The sequence below is a fragment of the Emydura macquarii genome, unplaced genomic scaffold (assembly GCF_026122565.2).
Source record: "Emydura macquarii macquarii isolate MOO-44397 ecotype Brisbane River unplaced genomic scaffold, CSIRO-AGI_Emac_v2 contig_1253, whole genome shotgun sequence".
NCBI classification, from domain to species: domain Eukaryota; kingdom Metazoa; phylum Chordata; order Testudines; family Chelidae; genus Emydura; species Emydura macquarii.
Window position 1 is genome coordinate 23,512,341 of NW_027131390.1, and position 16,470 is coordinate 23,528,810.

At 43.4% G+C, this 16,470-nt stretch overlaps 1 long non-coding RNA gene across 1 annotated transcript; it reads right to left on the minus strand.

Moving 5' to 3' along the window:
• Positions 1-4,749: 4,749 nt before the first annotated feature.
• LOC137153966 (uncharacterized) lies at positions 4,750-15,453 on the minus strand. Its single transcript, XR_010919983.1, has 3 exons — positions 15,250-15,453; positions 5,743-5,841; positions 4,750-4,964 (listed from the first exon to the last, which is right to left on the minus strand). It is a non-coding gene; the product is annotated as an uncharacterized lncRNA (long non-coding RNA).
• Between the last annotated feature and the right edge of the window lie 1,017 nt (positions 15,454-16,470).

A 16,470-nucleotide genomic window follows, 5' to 3' on the forward strand; every position in this document is an offset into this window, starting at 1 on the left:
TGGATAAAGAAGACCTGGAAAAGGCTTTCTAGAGTATTTTTATCCTACTTGTTTTTTTACACTGAAAAATATCAGGCATGTCAAACCATGTCTTCTTCATTTTTGTGCATCCAGAGGAGAGGATCAGGAGTTTTCTCAGTTCTTAATTGAACAGGGGTGCTGAATCATTAGCCAGGAGATTTTTGTCTTCCAACTGCCTGTAAGGTGTTTGAGTTAAATAGTTATTAACAAAAATAAGCAGGGTTAAACAGCCTGAATAAAAAGCACGCTGTCTCTCAATTGCACAGTTTTCACTCCTTGGTTCCTGTGTGACCTGAATCTTATTTGTTTTCCAGCCATCCCTAGAGTTTACCTGGAAAAACAGACTGCAGTTTCTGATGTAAAAATCAGAGTTTGTGTGTGTATAACTTAAAATCTCAGGCCATCATTATATATCTTCTGAAGCAAAGAGGGTCCAAGCTCTGTTTGTTTCTTTGTACGTGACTTTAACACATGCAAGAAAGCAAGGGGAGCTGGAAGCACAATGGAGTCATTCCATTTCCTTCTCAGTTGCAGCAAAGCAATCGTCGCCTTTGGACAGAAGGACAGTGAGAAGGCCCTCCAAGGCCACGTCTTGACTGCATGCTAATCATGGGTTAAGCAATTGCAAGTTAGTCTATCACACTACAGTGTGACCACATTGTCATTATTGGCATGCTGCTGTCACTCCCAGCATGCGCACTGGTGCTGCAACTCTGTGATAAGCAACACCGCTATCTGGGAATGGAATACAAGATTCATTGTGTCACAGCTCACTGCATCGCTCTGTGCTCACATTTGCACAGTGTTGTGGGGCAATTCGTCCGCTCACTGTGGGAGGAAATCATCTAACCATGGGAAATTCAATTCTTGGCAGGCCCCAAGCTGGTGTGGTGGTGTGCTGTGATGCACTGGAAGTACAGATCTTGCGCATGTTAATAACTAGTGCTTTTATGGAGGCACAGTTTCTTGCTTGTGCACCTGCAGAAGCTGTTGCCAAGAGACTGTGTTGGGTGTTTCAGAGGCTGCTTTTGGCTTGGAGAAGATAAAGGCAGAGGCTTACAAGCAGAAGGGGACCAGGTGAAGATGGAGGTATGGAGCTGACATTGATGCTGTTTTTCACAGCACATTGCCTACTATGCAGATAATCACTTCTGGACCAAGACCGCAAGCATATATTCGTGGGACCACATTGTAGTGAAAACATAGGATGACCATCAATGGACCCAGAATTTTTGCACAAGGAAAGCCATATTCCTGGAGCTGTGTAAGGAGCTTGCCCCAGCTCTTGTGTAGCAGAACATCCAGATGAGAGAGCCAGCAATGCTCCAGACGCATGCTGCTATCACCTTGTAGAAGCTGGTAACCCCAGCCTGCTAGACATCTGTTGGTAATCAGTGCAGGTAGATTAAAACCCTGGCTAGTAAAGTGGTCATGGAGGGTTTGCAAGGCAGTTAATGCTGTGCTGGCCTCCATGGTTATAAAGATTGGAAATGTCCCTGAAATAATTGCAGGGTTTGAACGACTGAGGTTCCTGAGCTGTGCAAGCATAATCAATGGCGTGTATGTACCCATCCTATGCATGCCATTTCAAGCAAATGCATACATTTACAGGGGATTGAATGGGGATACTACTCCGGATACACTGGCAGACAGAGTGCATGCTGCCATAGTGCCATGAGGGCTAGCTTTTTTCAGTGTGTGCAAACAGTACTTTTCCCCTTCAACACAGTCCTCAATCAGCTATCTGTGCCCACCGTGATTTTAGGTGACCCAGTGTACCTTCTGCTGTCTTTGTTGATGAAGGCTTATCATGATACATGCCAGCCAGGCAAGAGGCAGTTTAACTACATGCTGAGGAAATGCAGAATGTGGTGGAACATGCCTTTGGCTGACTGAAAGCAGGATCGAGCTGCTCACTGACTAATGCTAGTGGTAGGTTGCATCACAGCTTCTGATTAAAGGTTGATCTCCCTAAGCCCTCTCAAATTGACATGTTTAGTCAGAGGATTCCTTTGATATTTGGTGTGCCTCAAAAGGGCGCAGAGTAGCGTTACCTACAAACTTTTTGAAAATGGGTGTGGATTTTGTGGTTCTTCCCACCTCGTTCAGAGCTAGACATCAAACAATTGATGTGATGTGGGTCAAAATGGCTTCTAACTCTTGAGTTTTACTCCAGGTAGTGCCTAGCACCCATTAAATCTTTGGGGGACTTTATTTAAGGGTATGTCTACACTGCGGGCACTGTGTCGGGCTCCATGGATCGATGCAGCGGGATCGATTGACTGGGCAGTGGAGACCCTCACAATCGATCTCAGAAATGCTCTCCGGCCGGCACAGTAAATCCACCCCCCTGAACAGAGTAATGCTGCGTTGACCAGAGGGTGTTTCCTTTCGATGCAGCACAGTGGAGACACTGCGGTAAGGGAACATTAGTAAGTCAACGGGAGATATGCAAGTTTCAGCATGTAGCTTGCGTATCTCTCGTCGACTTCACCAGCTATGTAGACCAGGTCTGAGAAAAAATACAGATTTTACAGTGCTCATGAGCCAATACAGAAAAACATTGAGAGGGTTTCCATTCCTACCATTGTATATGCTTTAAAACTTGACTCTTGTATATGCTCTAACATTTGAATGGTTACTTGGATTGCTTTGAAATTTGGTATGCCTCATGGGGTTGTGGGATGACATGAGTGTCCAAATTTGGGATCATTTGCCCAAAGGGTTCCTGTGTTATAGCCCCCCAAATAAACAATTTCCTTCTGCTGCCTGGAACAGTTAAATTGAGAGGTTCGAACGACTGGATGAATCGCAGACCTTATTGAGATTGATGGCTGTGAATTCACCCTTCAGTTAACATAACTAAGAATATGTTAATCACAAGTTTCACCTAAACCAAAAGGAGTTTTGGACAGAGTGACTGGAGGTTGCTATCATTTGTGAGTCATGGGTGGTCATTTTATTTTTGGGGGAGTATAGTCAAAGTATTTGTGGGAAAAAATTAGACAGATGAATGCTTCCTGGGAGGGAAGGAGCATTAGGGGGCAGAGAAGAGGGGGAACAGGGGGCGATGGGTTTGGGGTAGCAGCAAGTGGAGTTTTTACCTAAGGCAGTGCATGGCACCCACTAACTCTTCAGGGGACTCAAACTGTGACCAGTATTTAAGAACATACTCACTTTTTCTCTTGTGTAGATGTGCAGTCTAGAAGGATTACCATGCACACATGCCAATACAAAAAGGGAGAGGGTTTCTTGTGCGTGGTTGGGTAGGCTGATGCATCTAGTTCAAACCTTTGTACACCTGTGCAATGAAGAGTTCATAGCTCATGTTGCTTACTACAAATTGTCCGCTGTAATATTGTGTGCTTTCATTTTGGGGAGGCTTACTGTGAGCACAGCAGAATAGTCAGCAGTCAGTCTGCTGTTGTATCAAGTGGGGAGGAGTCAGAAACAGAGAACTGTGTGTATGTGTGGGGAGGGGAGGAGGGTGGGAGACAGGGACAAGGAGAGGAGTTGCAGCTGTGCAAGAGGCAGGACATGAGGATCGGTAGTAAAAAAGCCTTGGATTGGTTGTTTCAGAAAATCTACTAGCCCAGGGAGGGGTCAAGGCAGGGCATGAGCTGTTACTTCCTGATCTGGGGGCAGATTATTGTGATGTTTCCAAAGACACACAGTGTGGAGGTTTGGAACTGACAGCACAGGTATCTTGACTGCTGAGGGTTGCCAACGTGGATTCTGGGTGATTCTTGGATCACAAGGTTGAAGAAATTTGCAGGAGAGCAAGGAGTACCGCCATGACATAAGGATTGTTGGCTACAGATGGATTTGGGTGGACAGAGGTGGCCTGCACTGACATCATGTTTTTCCCACTTTTCAGCATCCAACTGATGACTTAAGTAGATGTGATCTACTGGACATCATGCTTCTTCACTCTGGCGGAAGTGAACTGGGCCTTCTTTATGGTGTATTCCTCATACAATGTATGAGAGCAGAGTCAGACTACATCTGAGAATTGTGTCAAGCTGTGATAGTTTTCTCTGGTCTGGCTGAGCAGCTAAATAATTGCTACAGTGGTGTATGAAAGCTATTAAGTATCGGAAGAGCATTAACTGGGAAATTGGAGGCTTCATGGCTTACCAGAAAATGTGTTCTGTATGGCACAGAGATGTTATAAGCTTTGATACCTCACTGTTGCTTGGAGATGGGGTACATCTATTGAACAGGGGTCAGAGGATCTTTACAGACATAAAATTGTCAGTATTTGGAAACAGAAATCCTGTCTGTGATTTCTATCGCTGGGTCTGCTCTAAACTCCACCCTCCAATCATTCTAAAACATGACCAGAAATATCATTTCACTGTAACATAGGCACTGCATGTGAGTTGGGTAATGGGGGGCAAGGGCGTGAAACATTTCTCTTGATGTTATTATACCAGAAGTGAAGACTTCAAAGACGTGTTCCCTATGGTGGCCTAGGTACGATAGTGGGAAGGTGGCCAGGTTGGAGGGGAGAATGCAGAGAATGGGTCAGGGCATGACTGAGAATGTGTGTTGAACCAGGGCTGGTGGGGCCCAACTGATGTGTGTGCGTGGAGGCAGTCTGCTGGATGTTGTGATATGCGAGTTGCAGTACATGATATGCACTATTGTCTAAATGATTACTAACTCCTACCAACAACTTCAGAATACTAGGAAATTCAATGGCAAAAAGCCTACATTAATGAAGAGTTAAAGTTGCTTGATGGTTTATTGACCCCTTACAGGACATTTAGGTGAGCAAAACTCAAAATTCTGAAAACCAGGAAATGTACAGCTAAGGCTGGCTAAGTCATCGCCGTTGCTCTTTCTCTTTGTCTCAAATTCTGAAGCCTTTTGATCACACTGACTGGTCCTTGAATTTGCCCTCTGCTCCCTGGATGAACTCTAATACGGTTTCACTTGATCTGGACAAAAAGAAGAAAAAAAAAGTCTGAATACCTATGATTCCTTATAATTTCATACTCACTGTATGTAGCTGCAACTAAGTTGTAAAAACTTTCATCTCAAAACGACACCATGCTCTTTGCTGATTCTCTCAGCTTGCACGTTTCTGCCTGTTGTAAATGTTAATCCCATTTCAGGCTGCTGCAGTTTTACAAGTCATGCAGCTTCAGGTTCCTGAACAGAAGAAGGATCCTTATTTCAGGCTTTGGGGAGGAGACCTTTCATATATGCAAGGGAAATCTTTCTCCTTGTGTTAGATGAACTGATAAGTGACTGGAGAAGGATTGCAAGTTACAAGTGTGGCAGTGGGAAGCTTGCTTTTCCAAGCAATCTCAGAGACCACCTGGAATAAGTACAGATGAATCCAGATAAGATTAGCAATAAATCAGCTTCACCCCTCCCCAGTGGGAGGTATGTGGAAAGTGGTGCCTTTAAGGATTGAGTTATGGTAAATTACGTTTTGCCTGCATTTTTTACTTTTTCCTTAAGTGCTTTTCCATAAAAAAAAATTGCTTCTGCATTCAGCCACTGTAAGCTGCCAGTTTGCAAATCTTTTTCTTGTCCACCATTTTAAGAAGCATTGTCAGAAGGTAGGGAAGATGGGGCTGGAAGGGGCTGGACAAGCATAATGGCACAATGTCTACGCACAACTGAAGCAGCTGTGGGATTATAGTGTTAAAACCTACCAAATATTTTTTATATCCTTCATAATAATAACGATGGCTGTGTCCATATTACCTGCCTGAGGCGCAGAGTCTTCTCTTGGTTCTTCTATTTGGGTCCCCTCCACGGGCTGTGCTCTTCCTGCTCCGGATCACGAAAGAGCTTTCTCTGAAGCTGGTATTGGAGAAAAGGATGGGGTTAGAGGTGAGAAACCAACAGTAAGAGCATGAAGAAAGGAGAAGAGTGTGATAGAGAAGGGGAAGTCAGGTCAGTTTTTGCTGTTCTTCCCTTTGAAAAAGTAAAATCCTGCACAGAGAGGGAGGAGGATACTGGGGTGGGGTGGGGAAGGAGGCAGGTTCAAGAGGGAGTCCCAAGGTGTTGACTAGGTGGCTGGGATTGTGGGTGTGGGAATTCAATCAAGGTGGAGAAGTAATTCTGCTCAGTTAGGAAGACTGAAGAACTGAAGGCTGCTACCAAGACGTAATTTAGCATCTGAAAAGATGTAAACAGATTCCTTAGTTGTCATAAAAATGTGATTAAAATGTGGAGTAATGAAGTGAGTGCTTTAACATTGGACACACAGTACTATTCATTTCTTTGCAACACATCAGCAGCATTTACAAGAACAAAGAGGAGTCAGCAATGCTTTGGAAATACGTCATTTTGATAAATTAAAAATGAACTCTCAGCCCAAAACAAAAATAAGTTCAAAGCACTGTTGTGTAGGAAGCCAGAATGTGACTTGAGAGATGAAAGGAAGATCTTGCTGGCCGCCTCGGACATGAGATGCTGTCAGGACAGAGCTCACAAAACACCAAACAATGTAAACAGTGAGACAAGATCCTTGATTTGCACAGTTGCTTCTGTTTACATTATTGCTGGTACTGGGGTTTTGTTTGTGGTACAGTCTAACACTATAATCAGAAATTATAGCACTCCACTTCCCACATTTTAAATGGACCATATCACAATTTCATCTGATATTATGTAGCATAATGCTCTGCTCCTGTAAGCTGCATAAAGCTAATGGCTGCCACACTTCTATAGGAAGGGACCAATCATGTGGGTGTAACATTTTCATTCCATGTGTTCCAGTTTGATGTCCTGATTCACATTAATGTATGCGGTACAATTTCTGACAATTATTTTAAAGATACTGCTGACAAGAGAACTGCACAGCTAACAAGCGTCACAGTGCCACCCTCACCTCTACTGGTAGAGCTCCTGTTAAAGTCAATAGGAGTTCAGCATGCATATTAAAGAACCAAGAACTGAGCAAGTGTTTGTATAATGAGAAGGGAATGAACCATTCAGATGTGGGTGTTGGTGATCTTGCCGGGGGAGGGATTTTTTGCTGTCTTAAAAGAAGTATCTCCCAACAAATGTTCACAGTCAGCTTGATGTTGTTGATTACTCATTTTTGCCTTTCGGGTTAGCAAATCTCTATGCAGGAAGCATACATTCACCTGCTATGTGTATCAACATCCAAGATGGTGGCTGTGCCTCAGTTATCCCATCCAAATAATGGAATACATTCACAACGGGGCATGGCCTTCAGTGACATAAACATTATTATTCATCCTTTCTATTACAGTAGCAACTAGAGGCCACATCTGAGACTGGGGCTCTATGGTGCTAGGTGCTGCATGTGCACAGAGCAAGAGGCAATCCCCGGCCCACAGAACTTACACTGTAAATACACTGTATAATCTGCATTTGTGGGGCAGTGGGATAAAAAACTGTTGGAGCGCCACTGGGTGAAATATGCATGAGGTGTGCAGACTTTGGAAATCCCTTTGTGATGCGTGGAACAAACATCTGGAGAAGCCATACCGCTGGTTTACAGTCATCTGCTACTTAGCAGATTCCCCTCCTTGGATCTCAGGGGAGGCTTTGGCTTCCAGGGCCTGAGCCTCCAAGGTGCTGAGTGCCTCCAGCTCCATTCATTCATCAGCCTCTTTCCCAACTCATCGATCATTTTAACAAGCATTTTATTAACTTAGTGCTCTGGCTGCTTGTTGGTTTCCTGCTGGAGTTTCAGCCAATTGTTATAGCTTATAAAAAGTCTAAATAGAGTGGGGCCTGATTGAGAAGAAGGCCCTTCAGCCCTGGAGCTCCCTTCCCTCTACCCTTTTAAGGATGAATGAATAAAAGGCCTGAAACAAGGAGCGGCTTTGGTTATTATTGGTGACTAATTATTAGTTGTGTTTTTATGGGCAGACTGCTATATGTGATGATTTTTTTTTAATGCGGTGTGTTTCCAATCACTGTGAAAACACCCAGGGCACTGGATGACTGTATTTGCTAACAAAAGAAAACAAAACAAAAAAAACCAAATCTGTAAATCAGTATAAGGTTGCCAATCCTCCAGGATTGTCCTGGTGTCTCCAGGATTTAAAGATGATTCTTTAATTAAAGATTATGTCATGTGATGAAACCTCCAGGAATATGTCCAACCAAAATTGGCCAGCCTAAATCAATACTTATTCGTGATTTTAGTCCAGATGCTCCTCACTGCTGAGCAGCTCAGAAGAGAATAAAGGAGAGTGAAAGGGGACTAGAACGGCCCAGAAACGAGCAGAACAGGGGAATGGAGCTCTATAGTGTGTGTGCCTTGAAAGTGTGGAACTGTGCTATGCAAATCCTGCATAGCTGGGGTACTGCAGGTTTGGGTTGGTGAGCCTGCGGTGCAGCTGGCAGTGGGGAGTTGCTGTGGTATGTATAGGATGATGCCCTAGAAACTTGGTGAAAACACTACTATACAACAGTTAGATGTTAATGCTTCTAGTGGAGTTAATGTAACATTTCTAGCAATGGGTGTAGACACACCTGGGGACTTGATTTCTTCTCTGATCTTCAGGTTACATAGGGCTCAAAGGCCACGTCATATGCTCTGCTCTAGCCACATGACTACAAACCACCCATGCTCAGGACAGTCTGTGGTAAATGCACATGGTTAACCTTGTGGAGTTGTATGACAGCACGTTCCTTTCCCAGGGGATTTTTTCCACAGAAAAGAATGACTTAACCCTTGCGACTGACGTATCCACACATGCCCCACTCTTTTCTTTCAATATGCAACTACATGAATCCACAGGTACAGAATCTTTCACCATCTCCCTTCCTTGAGATTAATGGGAGTCATGCTGTTAAATACCTGGATAATACTAAAATTGTAGGGATGTGTGGGTGATTGTTCAGTGTACCAGTAAAGCACTAATTTAAGAGCTCTTACACTTCATAGTAGCAGCTTTCTATCTGGCATTTCCATGCTGAACATAGAATTTTGAAGGGTTCTTTTCAGAATTTGCATTGCTTTTGTTCCCCTGGGAACAGCTGACCAGTTTAGCAGGGTCAAATAGATAAAAATGCACTAGAGGCCCCTCAGGTCAGGCAGGGTAGGCGCTCCTTTTTTGTTATCAGATTCAGTACCTTTTACCTGCTGTTGTAAATTGGCTCCAAGCGCACCTTGGTTCACCTCCCAATATTCAGACATCTGGATCTAATGCTACACTTTCAGTGAGTGAAGCTACATTTGTGTTTTCTTTGGCCCAGTGTAAAAGAAGCTCATGAAAAAAGAAACAGCTGATGCTGCTGAACGTTTTGTCCCTTGTTCCTTTGATTATGGCTAATAAACAATTCTCTTTTCCCAACAAGTAATATCATAGCCTACTGATCACTTTCCATTGGAAAGCATTCCTCTTCTTCACACATGGCTTTTTTTTTTTTCTTTTTGGGGAAATATTTATTCTTAGGATTCTGAAGAATAATGTTTTCCTTCAGCTTTTGGCTGAGGGTAACGACGAGTTCAAATGCAGGGGAATGTTACTGTAAAGTATTTAGAGCAATCCAGGCTACGTGACACTGGAAACGAAACACAGGGACAATTTCACGTGCTGGAAGAAAAATTTAAATCCATGTGGAATCATTTACTCAATAAGAGACTTTTGAAATTTCCAAACTAAAAATGCTATAAATTGGCTTTTAATATGACAGATAAATTGCTTAAAAAACAATGCCCTAGCAGAATCCAGAGTAGCACAATATTGTACTCGATATACAGAGCAGCTACTGTAGATTTAAACTGCATAAATATTCACATACTGCACTAACTGCATTGTAATCCAGGTTTGTGGAACCTGGCATGAGATACATTACAAACAAATTCACACTCCTGCAAACACTTTCTGACAGATTTTCAGCCACTGATTTCATTTTCGTGAGCAGCAATAACCGGGGATGAAATTCTGTCCCTACAGTTTAGGCATATAAGCAATCTAAATACTTGTGATGCTATATATACAAGGAACAAACTATTCAGCAATAGCTATTCTGGAAGACCTCCCTGTGTGGACCATCTATTCCAGAATAAAAGTTTTATTTTATTTTTATTTAATTTTCATATTATTTAATTTTATTCCAAAATAAAAATTATATTCCAGAATAAATTACTCCATGTTGGAAGGGCACTAATTGGCTGAATGAAGCGAGGTCCTACCCTGAAACATTTGTTTGTCTGTATGAATGCATTATTATAACTTTTGAATGCCACATCTGATGAATTCCAAAATTGCAGTAAATGCTCTAGGCATCAACAGGCTGATATTGGTAAAAATCAGAAAACTGGAAGGGAGAAATGGGGGACACATGGAGCCCCTGACATCTGGTTACCAGACACAGACACAGCAACTTCAATCTCCTCTGTAATTGTCTGTAGATCAAAGAACCATTTAATGTCAGAAATTAACACTTTTCAGCAGAACAGTACTTACCTTCCCAGCTCAACTCTGCCCATTCTCCCAATATAGTTTAACAGGTTGACACCCTGAATGACTTTTTTCCCAAGAGAAAAGGGGGGGAAGGGGTGCAGAAGGGAAGGAGGAATAGGTGGGCATACAGAATCCCTGGCATGGAGGGGGACAAAGAGAGATGTAGGTATGTGGGCAGGGCAGAATGGGAGGGATGCAAAAGATCCCTGGCAGGGGGAAGAATGGAGGACCCTGATATGGGGGTGAAAAAGAGAAAACAGAGGACACAGAGAGCCCCTGGCATGGGGGAAGCAGGTTATGGGGAACACACAGAGCCCCTAGCATAGGGGGGAAAATGGGAAGACAATGATATGCGGGGAAGGGGACATAGAAGAGACACAAAGCCACTGGCATGGTGGGAGGTTAAAATGGGGTACAGGGACATGGGGGACACAGAGCCTCTGGCATGAGAGAGGGATGAGGGGCTGTAGGGAGTCCCTGAAATAGAGGTGAATGGAGGGATGCATGGAACCACTGGTGTGTGCAATGAACTCATCCTACACCAGCGATGAATCAGAGAATCATAGAAATGTAGAACTGAAGGGACCTCAATAGGTCATCTAGTCCAGTCCCCTGCACTGAGACAGGACTTACCTGGACAATCTCTGACAGGTGTTTTTGTCTAACCTGTTCTTAAAAACCTCCAGTGATGGAGAGTTCACAACCCCCCCTAGGTAATTTGTCCCAGTGCTTAACTGCCCTTACAGTTAGGAAGTTTCTAACCTAAATCTCCCTTGATGCAATTTAAACCCATTACGTCTTGACCTGTCCTCAGTAGTTAAGGAGATCAATTTATCATCTTTCTCTTTGTAACAATCCTTTATGTACTTGAACACTGTTATGTCCCCCCTCAATCTCTTCTCCAGATTAAACAAACCCAATTTTTTCAATCTTTCCTCATAGGTCATGTTTTCTACACCTTTAATCGTTTTTCTGACTCTCTTCTGGACTTTTTCTAATTTGTCCACATCTTTCTAGAAGTATGGTGCCCAGATAATTTATGAAGTTTCTGAATAGAACCAGACCCAGAACAGATCACCAAAGGACCCCACTCTTTATGTCCTTCCAACTTGATTGTGAACCATTGATAACTATTCTCTGAGTACTGTTTTCCACCTGTTGGGTCCACCTTATGGGAGATTTGTCTAGGCTATACATCCCTAGTTTGTCTAAGAGAAAGTCACATAGACAGTATCAAAAGCCTTACTGAAGTCGAGATACATCACATCTGCTGAAGCATGTGACTCCCCCCTCCTACCCCACCAGTTATTCTAGAATAAAGTGTCTTATTCCAGAAAAGCATCCATATAGGGAGCTATTCTGCAGTAACAGGTCTGGTTGATTTCCCCACAGAGTCAAACTCTTAGTCTATGTCACAGCTTTATCTGACTTGATGCTAGCTGGCTGGGGGAAAACCACTGTGAGAAATGCTGGAGATTAAATCAGCATTTTTAGCTGAGTGGGTGTTCACAGGTCTTGTTATTCATGATTGCTAGTTCGGTGTCTTTCTGAGTCCCCAGCTGCCTGTGGTGGTGGCCATGAATATACACATTTTTATCGCCATCTTGCCAGAAGTTTGTAATACATTTTTCTCTGTGATTCTTGCTATAGAAGTTCATATATTGCTATCAGCTGCAGATTGGATTGCTGTGTTCAATATGGAGCCACCCACAACCCCCAGCCAGAAGTGGCAGAATCTGGCTGCTCATTCGTTTCCTGGCATGTCTTGCAGAGAGCACATTATATCAGTGCTCCAGGATCAGTGTGGTCTTCCAGTTTGTTTCTGGAAACAATTCAAGCTGTCGGTTTTAATGTCTGAGGCTCTCAATATGGCAGTCGAGATTAGCTGAGGCTAACAATCCCCGTGCTTTAATTCAAAGGAGAGTAGAGGCAGGGAACCCTCAGTAAAGAGCACTCTGGTGGTTCCCATTGGTCTGCTACAGCCCAACATGGTTGCTATTCAGATCACACTGCATAGGCAACCTTTTCTCCCCAGCTTTTCTTGGGAAAGAGTTCTGAGCGAGGGAGAAAATTTGGATTGAAAGGATTTCATATTCTGAGGACTGGTTCTAATTCATGGTTTATTGTCTGTTACCTCTCCCCAAGTGTCACAGGGGCACACTTGAAGATAAATGGAAACAAAATAATAAATTGCAGCAGGAAATGATTGCAGGTGTAGAATTTTGACTGAAAAAATTGATTAAGGCTAGTTTGAACATTTGGACCTTAATGTATTACTCCATATCCAGCCAGCCAGTCTGCCATCTATCATAAAGATGAATATGGATGGCTAATATCTGGGGATAACTGAATACTGTAAGAAATGATGAAGACAAGAGCCAAGTAACAAAGAGTTTATTTTAAAGCTGCAAACAAAAATAGGGTTGAAAAAGAGGGTTTGTGTGAGATGAGTACAAAATGCAAATCAGTGGTAAGATCTGGTCTGCACCTCTGAGGCACAGCATAGAATGTGAAGCCCAAGAAGCAGAGGGGTAAGGTGTCTAGAAGGTGGCTGGAGAGGCCGCTGGCACAACTTAGCCCCACGGCAACCTCTAGGGGCTCACCCTGGCACACCCCCTATGTATGGCCCTTGTGCATAGATCTTTGGAAGACAGACGGCTGTCTTCCACAGTGCTGTGCTGGGAGAAGCTCCCCCAGCTGGAACTGGGGTTTTTAGGGCCACTTTACTCTGCTCTGCTTTAGCCCTTTTGTCTGGTGTAAAGAGGCAGGATTGGGGGTCAAGATCTCAGCTCAAAACTCTGGAGTGTGAATCTAAATGTAGAGAAAATGTCCCTTTGAATCCTTGCAGAACAGAACCCTGGGTTTCACCTAGTTGTAGTTATTATAGAACTGATTCTGTAAGGTACCAAGCACCCTCAAGTCTTGCTGCCTTTAATGGCAGGGGATGGTGCTCTCTACCCATTGCATGATAGAGCCCTAGAACATTTTCTCGATTCACCACCTTCAGAATGCCTACACACGCACAAGTCTTTGAGAACTGAGGCAGGGTTTCAGGCTGTATATCTTACACACTCAGCTTCATTTGTTTCTCTCACAAATTTCAATCCATAATAAATATAACATCTATATTTTAAAGCTATTCCATCTTGATAGGGCCTCTTCCTGTTTTGTATAAGTGTCAAACCAATGTTCTAATAGATGGTCATGCTGCAGCATTTTGTACTCGTTTCCGCGTAAATGAGCAGTGTCACAATTCATTCTGCATACGTATTAGTCAAGAGAGAACAAAGGACCCTTGTCACTTGGATGACAATGCATTTTCACTATTAGATGCAGCAGAATCTTTCCAGGTTTCCTTTGCTCTAATTTGAAATCAATTTACATTGCTATCTGCATAACTCACTTGAAATTACCTCCTTCATTTTTAAATGTATAAGGGGATGCATCACAGAGTCTCCGAGGACTGAGCAGTATTGAAAGAATAACACACACAGCTCTAAACTGGAACTTTAGTGTCCATCCAGAGCAAAGGATAACATATAGCTGTGTCCCTCCAAGGGCAGATGAGAGAGTAAACTGTGACTAGTTTCTCTTTACTCCACGGAATGTCATAAGGGCAGGTCACAATCCCCTTCATAACCTCACTGTTCCATTACTCAGACCAATCACCACTTTCCTAAAGCAAAAAACTGGGAGATGACATGGGCCTTACTTATACCATGCTCTGAAAGTCAGCAGCCTCAAACACACTGGAGGAGAAGGAGTTCTGGAGCCTGCCACCAGCTTCTGGGCATTTCAGTGTAGGGACTGTTTGCTCAACATACATAGATAACTTCTGCTCCTGCAGCAACACATGTAGCTAGAGGGGGTTTCTCAGATTGCCATGACCCACCTCAGGCAGGGCTATAGATGATATATATAGAGATATATTTGCATAAGGAATAAGTAAGAAGCCAGTTCAATGTTTAGAAAACTGATCTAACAAGCTGTCTGTGGTGCATAGTACCAAACTAGAAGGCAGAAACCTCCAGTTACTTTCCAAGTGGTCTGCAAGATTAGTCTCTTGCAGAGTGCATTACAAGAATCCATTCTTTAATTCAATTTGTAATAAACTTTCAGTTGCATAATCTTAGTTTGGGTCTCGTCTTCTAAAGACATCTGCTGTTGGCTGCTTTCCCTACAGCCCAAAAGGAGAAACCCTGCTGAAATCAGATGCAACTTCCAGTGGTCCCCGAGCATCACTGCTTTCTCAGGTTTTAGATAAAAAGTTCTACCAAATTAGTGGCTTAATGTGGCAGAGGGATTTTCACAACAGATTTCCAATAACTGGCACAATTCGTTTGCAGTGTTGCCAGCTCACAAGCTGAGAGACTTCTGAAAGCGTTGCAATACTTGGTATGTTTCTTAAAACCCCAGCTCATGGAGTCTCATGAGTACACAAATCTCAGCTTTCTTGCTTTTTTTCTCTCTCTCATTTTTTTTAAATGGAAATTTCTAGTCCTCAATGTTGTGGAGAAGAGCTTGAAAACATTACCAGAGTTTACCCTAAAGTTTCAAACACCGGAAAGCACATACAAAGAACCCAACATTTATCCATATTTTAAAATCTCATGCTTTTAAAGCCAATCTCATGGTTTCTCCTGACTTCTGAATGCCTGGGGTTGGCAATGCTGTAGATAGTCCATTTAGTTACAGAAATGGAGGTTCCTTGGTGCCCAGGTAAGAAGTACAACATTTGGCATGGCATTCTGTCAGTCATGGCCTAATGCCAGCTGAAACACTGGTGGGTAAAAGAAAAAATGAATTTCCTTACCGTTACATTCCCTGTGTGTGCTGTTGGAGGGCCATTCAATCTGGCCCGGTCACTGAGGGTCCTGGCTCCGGGGGAGGCTGCAACGCCTTCCTACAGTGCCTGTTGCCCCATGTACTGTCTGTGCATGGATTTACTGCCTTCAGTCCCATGCATCAGATAGAGATTCCGATCGCTCCCCTTTTCTCTCCTATTCTGCCAGCAGGCACCCCCTGCTAGTAGGTGTGACATCCTGCAGCCGTCAAACACAGTCATACCTGTGGGAACATTAATAAAAAAATTGAAACTGGATTAGGATCATGTAAATAATTAAATGAAAGCAAGGGTGGAGGGTAGCTGAGATCTTAGACAGCAAAATAAAAACTACTGTTATCCCCCACAGACGTCAAACTCTACAAGAACACAAATTTTGTTAATAAAATGCCTCTGTGCCTTGCAGAAAAATAATGGCATTTGATAACACCATGCTAGGTGCAGAAAGAGATGAGCAATGTAGGTGACAAATCAGTCCAATTGCTTCTTCTGAACTGCCAAGATCACATAAGTGTGAACAGCTATGAAAAAAAGGAGATGATCTCTAGGAGTATGAAAAGACAAAATGGATTTGTTTCTTGAGTAAACAGTGGAACTTCTATTTCTGAGCATGCAGGCTCTCTTCTACACCTCCCCCCGCAAATCCCTCACCAGGAGGCAACCTGGGCTTAGGCTTTCCTACCCCGCACCCCCAATCCCTCATCTGGAGGTGGCGGGGCTCTGGCTGCCGGCCCCAGGATGGCAGCAGCAGTGTAGAAGTAAGGGTGGCAATGGGGCATTAAGCCTGCTATGAAAAGTGATGTCGACAAATATCACTTTTCACATTGCCACTCTCACTTTTGTGCTGCTGCTGGTGTGGGCGCTGCCTACAGAGCTGGGTGCCCAGCCAGCCGCCACTGCTCTCTACTCTGCCTTCACAGCTGGGTCGTGGTATATGTATTTGGGAGCGGAGGCATAAACGACTACAGACACAAAGAAGGGGGGCCTGATAGAATACGTTTGAGAACCACTGGTCTAAAGAAATTATAGACACCCACTTCTGCATACTAGATTCTCTTGGGACTGACACTTGCCCAAGTTCCAAGTGGAGAAAGAACTTTTCTCCTTCTGTAAATAAGTCCAGAATCATCCTGTATACTATTAAGTAGTCATTTCTTTTTTTCATGCTCGTCTTTTGAGAAGCACAGATTC